We start from the raw sequence: 13,304 nt of genomic DNA, 5'->3' as shown, positions 1-13,304 counted from the left end.
CGAAGAAGGCAGCCCGTCCTGTGGTTAACGGACTGTGTACAGCATGTGTGTGGGTGGGCAGTGGGACGTAACTGGGCTTATTTAAGGCTGTTGTTTCGTAGTTTGTTGCATCCTGTTTTGTTGTCTTTGGTGTTGTTCTGCTGAGCACTTTGGTCAGGCTATGTTGGTGCCCGAATATGTGGTGACACTTGCAAGCTACCCTCAGCAAACCCTCAAATCCAATCCGTTTTGACACAAATGACCGATTTCACTGTGCGTTTTGATGTACACGTGATAAATAAATCTGACTCTTCAACCAATGACAGAAAGCCCAGCAGGAATTCCCACGGTCCACAATTTTTCTCTCATCAAAGGAAAGTTTTGCTGGCAAGATGGGACCATCAAAAAGAACAGAGGCAATGAAAAGTTCAGCTCTCACAAATCCAATGTTTTAATCTGGTTCAAATCAAGATCCATCTGGTGTTGCTTTACACCGATTTCCCCTCAGTTCCAAATGTGCCTGATCCTGGTCATTGGGCTTAAATGCACAAACCACAGAAAGTTCATTTCTTCCAAACGTCGTAGATCACTGCTCTGGTGAGGATTTCTACAGCGTTTTCAGTCAGTATGTTCCAGACAAGCTCTGGTATCACCCAACATTGCTCTTAGGCATCACACGAAGTGAAATGGTGTGTGTACCGATGTGCACATCCTGTCACAGTCAGATTCAGATATTTATCACATATATCGAAACATAGAGTGAAATGTGTTGTTTGTGTTAACAGCCAGCACAACTGGTATTTACTTGGTTTGCATCAGGAGATAGACACAGAGTCTGTATACATATTACAGAGGAGAAGGTTTTGCCGTCTTGAGGCTAATTAGGGTGGATAAATCCCCAGGGCCTGATAAATCCTCTGGACCTTGTGGGAGACTAGTGCAGAAATTGCAGGGGTCATAGCAGAGATATTTAAAACGTCCTTACAATGCACGAGGTGCCAGAGTATTGGAAGGTAGCTACTGGTGATCCATTGTTTAAGACAGGCTCAAAGAATAAAATGGGAACATATAGGCTGATGAGCCTGACATCATTAGCGGAGAAGGTATTGGAAGAATTCTAAGGTACCAGATATAAAAGTATTTGGATATACAGGGACCGATTAGGGATAGTCAACATGACCTACCACTCTCTAGCTTCTCCCGCAAAGCTGATGTCTAATCCAACTTACTACCTCATCTTGAACGCCAAGCGACTGAACCTTCTTGACCAACCTCCCTTGCAGGACATTGTCAAATACCTTACTAAATCCATGTAGACAACATCCATTGCCTTGCCTTCATCAACTTTCCTGGTAACTTCCTCCTAAAACTCCATAAGATTGGTTAGACATGACCTACCATCCACAAAGCCATGTTGACTATACTTAATTAGTCCATGTCTATCCAAATTTTTATATATCCAATTCCTTAGAATACCTTCCAACAAAACTACTGATGACAGGCTCACCAGTCTTTAATTTTCTGGCTTATTTTTAGACCCTTTCTTAAACAATGGAACAACATTAGCTATCCTCCAAACCTCTGGCATCTCATCCATTGCTAGGGATGTTTTAAATATCTCTGCTAAGGCCCCTGCAATTCCTGCACTAGCCTCCCACAAGGTCTGAGGAAACACCTTGTCAGGCCCTGGGGATTTATCCACCATACTTTGCCTCAGGACAGAAAACTCCTCCTCCTCTGTAATCTGTATAGGGTGCATGACCGCACTGCTGCTTTGCCTCACTTCTGTAGGCTCTATGTTCATCTCCCAAGTAAATACAGATGCAAAGAAATCATTTAAGATCTCCCCCACCTCTTATGGCTCCATGCATAGATCACCACTCTGATCTTCAAGAAGACTAATTTTGTCCCTTACTATCCTTTTGCTGTTAACATTTCTATAGAAGCCATTGGAATGTTCTTTCATCTTGTCTGCTAGAGCAATCTCATACCTTTATGATCTCCTCTTAAGTGTCCTCTTGCATTTCTTATACATAAGTACCTCTCTGCTTCTTCCTGTCTATGCCCATTAAGCACCTCCTTCTATTTCCTAACCAAGGCCTCAATATCTCACAAAATCCAAGTTTGCCTAAACCAGCTAACTTTACCTTTTATTCTGACAGGAGCACACAAACTCAGTACTCTCAAAATTTCATTTTTGAAGGCCTCCCACTCACCGTGTACCTTTGCCAGAAAACAACCTGCCCCGATCTGTCCCATCTCGCCTGATCCTTTCTGATACCATCAAAACTTGCCTTATTCCAATTCCCTAATAGCAGATCAAGTATTGCACACTCGCCCATTGGGACTTTGACGTACTGATTCATGAACACAGTTGACAAACTCTATCCCATCTAGTCCTTCTACAATATTAGAATCCCAATTTGTGGAAAGTTAAAATTACTTACTATCGAAACCTTACGTTTCTCCAATAGCCTGTGATCTCTCTACAGATTTGCTCCTCTAAATCCCTTGGACTATTAAGTGGACTATAATATAATCCAATTAATGTAGTCATGCCTTTCTTACTCCTCATTTCCACCCATAGTAGATGAGCTTATTGGTCTGTCCTGTTAGAGCACTGTTGTGACATTGTCCATCACTAATAATGCAGTTCCCCCTTTAATCCCTCCTGCTCTGTTGCGTCCAAAGCAAGGGAATCCCAAAATATTGAACTGCTAGTCTTGCCCCTCCTGCAACCATCTCACTAATGCCTACAATGTCATAATTTCACATGCTGATCCATGCCCTAAGCTCATTTGCCTTTCCTACAATACTCCTCATACTGAAATATAAACAACTCAGCACATTAGTCCCATCATAATTAATCTTTCAATTACTGTCTTTGTAGGTAGGCTTAACGCCATCTTACCCTACAACCATTCCACTGTCTGACTGCGACTGTGTTTCTCATGCTCCTGCAACTCTAGCTTAAACTCTCTACCCGCACCCTTACGCAGCACTAGCAAAAATTCCTGCTAAGATATTAGTTCCCCCTCCTGTTCAGGTGCAAACCGTCCCTTCTGTATAGGTCCCACATTCCCTGGAAGAGAGCCCAATGATCCAACAATCTTATGCCTCTCCTCCTACACCAACTCCTTAGCCATGTATTAAACTGTATGATCTTCTTACTTCTGGCCTCACGAGCACGTGGCCAGAAATCACAACCATGGAGGTCTTGTCCTTTAACTTAGTACTTAACTCCCGAGCTCACTTTGCAGAACCTCATCATCCTTCCTACTCAAGTCTTTGGTACCAAAAAGGGCCACGACCTCTGGCTGCTTACCCTCCCACTTAGGAATGCCGTGGATTCGATCCGAGATGTCCCTGACCTTGGCACATGGGATGGCAGTAGACCCAGATGGAACATGGGTGCAGGTTGCCACAGAAGTTAAAATATCACAGTGCTGTCTTCACCTTTGCATTCAGTTTTCTGTCAAAAATTCAGCACATTTCTGTAAAGAGAGTCTCATGAACCCTTTGGATCAGCCAGAAGCCCCTGAGTGCCCCAGACCTTGGCACTCTACTTCACCTGAATATCATTAATTTACCTAATTGTGCCTTGTTAATGCTCCCTGACATTTCTTTGTGCTGTTTATTGTGCATTTCTCGTTCGACCTTTTACTGTTTAAGTTACACACACTGAGCACTCATCAGTCAGTCTTGAACTAGCCTTTCCATAGTGACGATCATTCCCAGTGAGCTGCGTATCTTCATTGATGCTTCTGTGAGTAAGCTCCTGCCGTGTTTTATACTCGAGTGCCAGTTACTCTGTGCCTGGGTTCACTAGCCTGAGTTCATCGCTGCAGAGGTACTTCAATAGGGACCGTGAAATGTGAGTAGTTATTGGCTGCAGTGTTAACCAATCACACTCTCACCACCATTTCATTGATGAGTTTCCGGTATCCCAGGAAACCCCGCTACCCTAAGTTACTTTCACAAACAGATGTTTTCAATATTATTCTTCATGGGTGATCACAAACTTGCCTCTTGATAGGAGATCTCCTGAACTGAGCCTAATTCTTGCTGGTTAAGCTTCAGATATTTGGTAAATCTACATGGCCACCTATTTCAATTCCACTTCCCAATCCTACGCCAACATCTCAGTCCAGGGCCTCCTCTGCTGCCACAGTGAGTCTACGTTTAGATCGAAGGAGCAACATCTTATATTCCATCTGGATAGACGCCAGCCTGACGGCATGTACATCGATTTCTCTAACCTCCAGTAATTTCTCCCCCTTTCCCCTTCTCTCTTTTTCTACTCTCCATTGTAGTCCCCATCTCACCCTTTCCCTTTCCCTTGCTTGCCCATCACCTCCCTCTGGTGTCCCTCCTCCTTTCCTTTCTCCCACAGTCCACTCTCCTCTCCAATCAGATTCCTGCTCCTTCAGTCCTTTACCTTATCCACCTATCCTATTTCAACTTTTCATTTCATTCTCCCCCCCCCCTTCCCCCTCACTTGGTCTCACCTATCACCTGCTGCCTTGCACTCATCTCCCTCATCCCAATTTCTTATTCTCGATTTTGCCCCCTTCCTCTCAAGTCCTGATGAAGATCCGTGGCCTGAGTATCGACAGCTTATTCCTCTCTATGGATGCTGCCTGACTTGCTGATTTCTTTCAGCATTTTTAGCATCTGTCGAATATCTTGTGTTTATGATTTATCACCTTGTTTTCTTCTGAGAAATTGGTTCACGAGGGGGAAAACCAGCTCTCTCGTCCCCACCTCCTCCTTGGATTCCCATTTATGGGAATGTGGCAAACTTCCCGCAAAACAACATAGAGATAATCTCTAGGAAATCAATGTTCAAGGTCCATTTATTATCCAAGTACGTACAATATATATATCACCTAACACAACCCTGAGACTCATTTCCCTGTGGCCATTCACAGTAAATACAAAGAAACACAACAGAATCACTGAAAGACCGTACCCAACAGAATGGACAATCAACTAATGTGCAACAGACAACAGACTACGTAAATACAAAAGGTGAAAAATAATAAATAAATAAGCAATAACTACTGAACCATGAGATGAAGAGTCTTTGAAAGTGAGTCCATAAGTTGCGGTAACATTTTAGTGTTGGGGTGAGTGCAGTTGTCCTTCTGGTTCAAGAGCCTGATGGTTGGAGGGTAATAACTGTTCCTGAATCTGGTGGTGTGTGTCCTGAGGCTCTTGCGCCTCCTTCCTGATGGCAGCAGTGAGAAGAGAGCATGTACTGGGTGGTGGGGGTCCCTGATGATGGATGGTGCTTTCCTGCATCAACACTCTGTAGATATACTCAGTGGTGGGGAGGGCTTTACCACTGATGGACTGGGCTGTATTCACTATTTTTTGTTGGATTTTCCTTACAAAGGCATTGTTGGTGTTTTCATACCAAGCCATTATACTCTCCACCACACATCTATAGATGGTTGCTAAAGTTTTAGATGACATGACAAATATATGAAACTGCTAAGAGCACCCAGGGGAACCCCCATAGTCTCAGGGAAAATGTACAACGTCCTTACAGACAATGGTAGTAATTGAACCATGGTCTCTGACACTGTAAGGCGTTATGCTAACTGCTACACTACGCGGTGCTAACCGTGGTCCGTGATTGGTCAAAACCTGCAAAGGCGTATGCTGTTGGGAGGCCAGCAAGCAACTTACATGTAGGACTGATGCCATGATAGAAATCAAACAGATTTGGAGCAGGGCCAAATGTGGTCTTCAGCACAGAGGATCACAGGTGGGGGTTGAGGGCAGACATTGAGGAAGCAGGGCTCTTTGTGGTTTATAAAAATGGCTTGGATGAGGAAATGGAAGGCTGAAGGGTCTGAACTGTACTCTACTGTTCTATGTTCTATGTAAGCCTGAAGCCAAATCCCTGTGATCAGAAGCCAAAGGAAAGCAACAATGAGCAAACCAATTATCTGGTGACTAATCAAATTCCACTGGAATCATGGTCATGGCTTAATGAATGTGACATTTGCCTTTAATATTATAAAGATCACTTTTACCAAGTATTTTTTAATCTTCCCACGTCATGTCTAAGATCTGAACAACAACTTCCTTTGCAGTTTTAATGTTATTAGAGATCTAAGTGGACAATTTACTCATTAATACATCCATTCAAACTCCAGCTGGGTAGTTCCTTTTGTCCATTTGAACATGTTTTATAGACGTTGAACACAAAGCAGTATAGATCTATACAACTCAAGACCGAATTGCAAGTCCTTCTCTCAGCAGAACATGACGTATAACTATATAGCACGTTTTCAACAATTGCTTACAATGCAAACTCACTGAAATTAATTGCATGGGACTTGTAAATCAAAATGATGAAATTTAGTACGAGTTAATCAAGTCAGTCATAGAGCAGTACAGCATAGACACAGGCCCTTTGGCCCATTTAGTCCTTGAAAACTGTTATTCTGCCTAGTCCCATCGACCCACACCTGGACCATAGCCCTCCCATCTATGTACTTATCAAAACTTCTTTTAAGTGTTGGTCGAACCCATATCTACCACTTCCACTGGCAGCTCATTCCACACTCGCACCACCCTCTGAGTGAAGCAGTTTTGCTGAAGGGTCTTGGCCCGAAACACTGAACCTTTTTTTCACAGATGCTGCCTGGCCTGCTGAGATCCTTCAGCACTGTGCCTGTGTGTTGCTTTTGGATTTCTAGTATCTGCAGATTTTCTCTTGTTTGTGATTTAACCGGTACATCTTTGGACTGTGGGAGGAAACTGGAGCACCCGGAGGAAAACCATGCAGTTCATGGGAAAGGGGAAAACGCCCAACTCCTTACAAAATATTATGCCTGAAGTAATGGTATTTTGCACTCACAGTGTCTAGCTTTGCCTCCATTTCCTATCAATCTCATTTGTACATACTAGAATATAAATTTCAGCGCCAACAAGCAAAACTAAAGGAAAGGTCTAGGGCCTAAGGAAACCACAGAACTCACTCCATATACTTCTTGTACAGATTCCATCAATAGTTATTTAAGCGGCAGGAAATACTATGGAGATTTAGATTCAGGCTTATTTGTCAAATGTACATTGGAACATACAGTGAAAATGTGTTGTTTGCGTTAACAACTAGCACACTCAGAGATGTGTTAGGGGCAGCCTACTAGTGCCACCGCACATTCCTGCGCCCACAGTGTTCCACAGCACAATACAAACAACAAGAACAACAACAAAACAGGACAACAACAGCAAACAAGCCTATATCCTATCCCCCCACTAACCATTTTCACACACACACATATAGGCCTCTAGCGACAGGACAAGCCACCACTAGGCCTCCATTCCTTGACCCCACCTACTCAGACTCACAGACGTCGGGCCTCCAACTTCAGACTTCACCTCAGGACTTGCCGATCACCTGTTTGGCCTTCGGACATTGACTTCTGGACTCACATGGACTTCCGACCCCAGTAACCCGGTTTAGCCAACATGGCTTATGTGTAAACACCATTGCTTGAAAAATAAAAGGACATAGAAAATTAATTTTAATTACATTGATTTAAAGATACAGCTTGATAACGGGCTTCTCTGGCCTAACAAGCACGCACAGCCCAATTACACCCATGTAATTAACCTACTAATCTGTCTTTGGAATATGGGAGGAAACCGGAGCACCCGGAGGAAACCATGCAGTCACGGGAAAAGTGTACAAAACTGACTCCTTACAGAGAGTGACAGGGATTATCCCAGGTCACAGGCACTGTAATAGCATTGTGCTAACTGCTACACTATAGTCTTCCAAAACCTCAGTCACTCCCACTGGGGTAGTTGGGAGGAAATCCATGTGTGTGTTATGATGATAATCTGTGATTACAGGAAACGGTGCGCTTTTTCATGAAGGACCTCAGATGTCATGCGATTTGTGTGCATCTTATTTACAATTGCGGGCGATGTGGTGCTGTTCCCTGAGTTCTCTCAGACACAAAAACCACGTGGACTTCACACTTTTTTATTTGGAAAGATATAATACCCTTCTTTTTCATTTTAACAACAATTAGTTACATTCAAGCAGCACCTTTAATCTAGTTGCAAAAATATAGCTTCATCTCTGTAAGAATTGTCCACGTCCAAGACACAGGCAACAAAAGGAATTTATTAAGCCCAGGCTTTGAATTATACCTCCGTATTTTTTTTTCTTTTACCCGTCTTAGAATTGTTACATCCAGTTTATAGAAATCTAGTTTAAAGATTTGGTATGTCACCAAAAAACACTTGAAAATTTCTACAGATGTACCATAGAGAGCACTCAAACTGGCTGCTCCACCATATGGTATTGGGGGGGGGGTGGGGGGGGTGGCATTGTACAGATCAAAGTAATTGGCAGAGTGTTGTAAACCTAGACAGTTCCATCATGGGCACTAGCTTCCACAGTATCCAAGACATCTTCAAGGAGCGATGCTTCAAAAAGGCAGTGTCTATCATAAGGGCCCCCCTTACCCACATCATGCCTTGTTCTCATTGCCACCATCAAGGATGAGGTACAGGAGACTGAAGGCACACACTCAACGATTCAAGTACAGCTTTTTCCCCTCTGCCATCTGATTTCTAAATGGGCATTGAACCCATGAACACTAAATCACTGCTTTTTTATTTATATTGTTGAACTACCGGTATTTGTTTTATTTAATTACTATATGTGTGTGTGTGTGTGTGTGTGTGTGTAAGTATATATATTTATATACATATATACTTACTCTAATTCACAGTGTTTTCTCTATTATTATGTATTGCATTGTAATGCTGCCAAATTTCAACAAATTTCACAACACCTGTCGGTAATATTAAACCAAGAATAGAGAACATTATTGCACCGTACAGGCCATTTGGCCAACAATGTTGTGCTGACATTGTAACCTACTCTAAGATCAACCTAACCCTTCCCTCCCAAATATCCCTCCATTTTTCTATCATCCATGTGCCTGTCTAAAATTGTTTTAAATATCTTTATATTGTCTCTCTTATTCCAGACCAACAATCTCCTTGAAGTCTATTACTACAACCTTCATTGTTCACGTCATCTCTAGCTCTTGTGTCAACTGCAAATTTGAAAGCTGCGCTTGAATATCTGAGTTAATACACCTCTTAAAGAAAATATCGGTTCTAATACTAAGTGCAGGACATCCCCCCCACCACTGAATTTTCCCTCCTGCATGAAAATGATCCTTTCACAGCTGTACTAGTTATTGTTATTTAGCCAATTTTCAATCCATTCTGCTCTATTGTCTTCATTGCTGTCCAACTTAGCAACAAGCTTATTATGGTGCTCTTTTAAATACACATTTTTCAAAATCCACATGTGCCTCATCAACCATACTTTCAGCATCATTCCTCTATCATGTCATCAACAAGCTATCAGATTACTGTACTTGACATGATTTACTTTCAACAGATCTGTGTTGGCTTTATCTAAGCATCTCCACTTGTCTGCTGACTCTGTCTCCGATTTTTGTTCTTCAGGCAGTCTCCAGAGCTGAGGATATTGGTCAGTAATTACTGACTTTTCCCCAGGTAAGTAACAAGGGAACTGTTCTGGTTTTCAGACACCAACTATGAATTTTACAGATGTCTGAAATATTGTGTCCAGGCTTTATGCCGTTCCTTCCTTTACGTCCCTCAGCAACCAAGAATCAAGTCCATCTGGACCAGCTGCTTATCCATGCTAATAGTTCTTTTAGTTCAAGTTCAGGCTAAAATTCAAGTTCAAGTTCATTGTAATTCAACCGCATACATGTACTGTATACCACCAATTGAAACAGCATTCCTCTGGACCAAGGTGCATATATAGGACATATAACTCACACATAAAATAATCAAAGTTCAAAGTACATTTATTATCAGTAAATGTATTATCAATAAATTAATTATCAATGTATTTATTATTTATTATTCAAAGTTCAAAGTACATTTATTATCAAAGTATGTATACTATACTATAACCAACCTTGAGATTCGTCTACTTACAGGCAGCAACTAAACAAAGAAACCCAATAGAAGGCATTAAAAACGAAGACTGCCAAACACTGGTAGTTCAGGGAAAAAAAACAAATCATGTTTACAATGTAAATAAAATTTCAGAACTAAAGTTCACGGAAGTCAGTCCACAGCCACGAAGCCAGTCACAGCTGGTTCAGGAGCCCGTTCGATGCAGGCCATGCCTCAGTTCAGTGGAGTGACGGGTTACCTCGTGAAGCAGAGAGTTGAACACCGGCCCATCCCTCAGCCTCTGGCCCCAATACTCTGACCTTTTCAATCTACCCTGGTATTTAAAACAGCCAAACCTTGGGTTGATCCTTGCTCTCAGGTCTGGGTCACAAATAAATTTACCACTACAAATTATATTACCACAAATAAATTAACAGATACAGGTATTAAAATACGTTCCAGAAGATTGACACTTAGTGCATGGTCTTCGTTGATTTTAGCCCATCCAGAATTTGGATTACCTCTTCCTTTGCAAATATTCCAGCAGCAACTTCCCTAATAAAGACTGATCTGGAATTCAGAGCAACACACACAAAATGCTAGGGAAACTTAGCAGGTCAGGAAGCAGCTATGGTGAGAAATAAAGAGTCAATGTTTGGGGCCGAGACACTTTATTGGGTCAGTCCTGATGAAGAGTCCTGGCTCAAAATATCGACTGTTTATTCCTTTCTATAGATTCTACCTGACCTGCGGAGCTCCTCCAGCATTTTCCTCTGGATTTCCAGCATCTGCAGAGTATCTTTTGTCTAAAATAATGAGCAAGTATTCAATCATATATTTCTACCTTCTCTCCGGCCATTCATTCCCTTTTCACAAGTCTAGAACATATTTTTAGATTCCTTTTAATCAATATCAGGTTTATTATCACTAACTGATATGTAGTGAAATTTGTTGTTTTGCAGTATTTATGCCTTTTACAGACTATGTATAAAGTGTGTGTGTTTTTGTATAGTGAAAAGACATTAAAAAACTATAAATTACAAAGTAATTTATGCAAAATAATGGGAACAACGAAGCCATGTTCATGGTTTCATGGAACATTCAGAAATCTGATGGCGGAGAGGTAAAATCTGTTCCTAAATCACTGAGTGTAGGTTTTCAGGCTCCTGTACCTTCTCTCTGATGATGGTATCAATAAGGGGACATGTCCTAGATGGTGAGGTCCTTTCGACGTTGGGCAGGGTTCTTCCCTATGATGGAGCTGGCTGAGCCTCCAGCCCTCTGCAGACTCATGTGATTCTGTGTGTTGAAGCAGGCTGTGATGCAACCAGTCGGAATGCTTTCCATTGCACACTTGCAGAAGGTCTTTGGTGAGGTAGCAAATCTTCTCAAACTCCTAATGAAGTTCAGCTGCATGCCTCTTTGTGATGGACCCAGATTAGATCCCCTGAGATCTTGGTGCTGCTCACTTGAAACTTGAAACCGCTTTCCCTTACACTCCTGATCCCTCAAAGAGGACTGGTGTGCATTCCCTCAACTTCCCGGACCTTGATCAGGATGAGGTCGAAGTAGAGCGGGCCTGTGTACTGGACAATGTGGAGATTAAGGAAGAAGAAGTGCTGGATCTTCTTAAAAACATTAAGATTGATAAATCCCCAGGGCCGGATATGATACGCCCCAGGTTGTTGTGGGAATTGAGAGAAGAGATAGCAGGAGCATTAGCTATGATCTTTGAATCCTCCTTGGCTGCAGGGGAAGTGCCTGAGGACTGGAGAATGGCAAATGTAGTTCTCTTGTTTAAAAAAGGTAATAGGGAGAAACCTGGGAACTATAGACTGGTGAGTCTTACGTTGGTGGTATGCAGACTACTGGAAAGGATTCTTAAGGATTCGATCTACAATCATTTGGAGAAGTACAGTCTACTCATGGATAGTCAACGTGGATTTGTGAAGGGAAGATCATGCCTCACAAGCCTGATTGAGTTTTTTGAAGAGGTAACAAAAGAAATTGATGAGGGTAGAGCAGTGGATGTTGTCTACATGGACTTTAGCAAAGCATTTGACAAGGTCCCTCATGAGAGACTCATCCGGAAAGTCATGAGGCATGGGGTCAGTGGAACCTTGGCTGTTTGGATAAAAAATTGGCTTAAAGGAAGAAAGCAGAGGGTAGTTGTGGAAGGGAAGTATTCTGCCTGGAGGTCGGTGACTAGTGGAGTGCTGCAGGGATCTGTCCTGGGACCCCTGCTATTTGTGATTTTTATAAATGACCTGGATGTAGAGGCGGAAGGATGGGTGAGTAAGTTTGCAGATGACTCGAAGATTGGAGGATTTGTGGATGGAGCTGTAGGTTGTCGAAGGTTACAAGAGGATATAGACAGGCTGCAGAGTTGGGCAGAAAAATGGCAGATGGAGTTCAATCTGGACAAGTGTGAGTTGATGCATTTTGGAAGGACAAACCAGAAGACAGAGTACAGGATTAATGGTCAGTTACTTAAGAGTGTGGATGAACAAAGGGACCTTGGGGTTCAAATCCATACGTCCCTCAAGGTTGCTGCACAGATTGATAGGGTAGTTAAGAAGGCCTATGGGATGCTAGGCTTCATTAACAGGGGGATTGAGTTCAAGAGTAGAGAGGTCACGTTGCAGCTCTACAAATCTCTGGTGAGACCGCACTTAGAGTATTGTGTTCAATTCTGGTCACCTCATTATAGGAAGCATGTGGAAGCTATGGAGAGGGTGCAGAGGAGATTTACCAGGATGTTGCCTGGTTTGGAGAACAAGTCATATGAAGCAAGGTTAGCAGAGCTGGGACTTTTCTCTTTGGAGCATAGAAGAATGAGAGGGGACTTGATAGAGGTCTACAAGATTATGAGAGGCATAGATAGGGTGGATTGTCAGTACCAGTTTCCCACGGCACCAATAGCAAACACCAGAGGGCATATGTACAAAATTAAGGGAGGGAAGTTTAGGGGAGACATCAGGGGTAAGTTTTTTACACAGAGGGTTGTGAGTGCCTGGAATGACTTGCCAGCGATGGTGGTGGAGGCTAAAACATTAGGGGTATTTAAGAGCCTCTTGGACAGGCACATGGATGAAAGAAAAATGGAGGGTTATGGGGTAGTGTGGGTTTAGTATTTTTTTTAAGGATTATATGGGTCGGCACAACATGGAGGGCTGAAGGGCCTGTACTGTGCTGTAGTGTTCTATGGTTCTATGGTTCCCCATCCTGAAGTCCCCCAGTCAATTTCTTGGTCTTACTGATGTTGAATACAAAGTTTTTGTTGTGACACCACTCATCCAGCTGATCAGTCTCACTCCTGGATGCCCTCTCACTACCATAATTTA

This window comes from Hemitrygon akajei, chromosome 2 (assembly GCF_048418815.1).
Source record: "Hemitrygon akajei chromosome 2, sHemAka1.3, whole genome shotgun sequence".
NCBI lineage: Eukaryota > Metazoa > Chordata > Chondrichthyes > Myliobatiformes > Dasyatidae > Hemitrygon > Hemitrygon akajei.
This window is presented reverse-complemented; position numbering follows the sequence as displayed.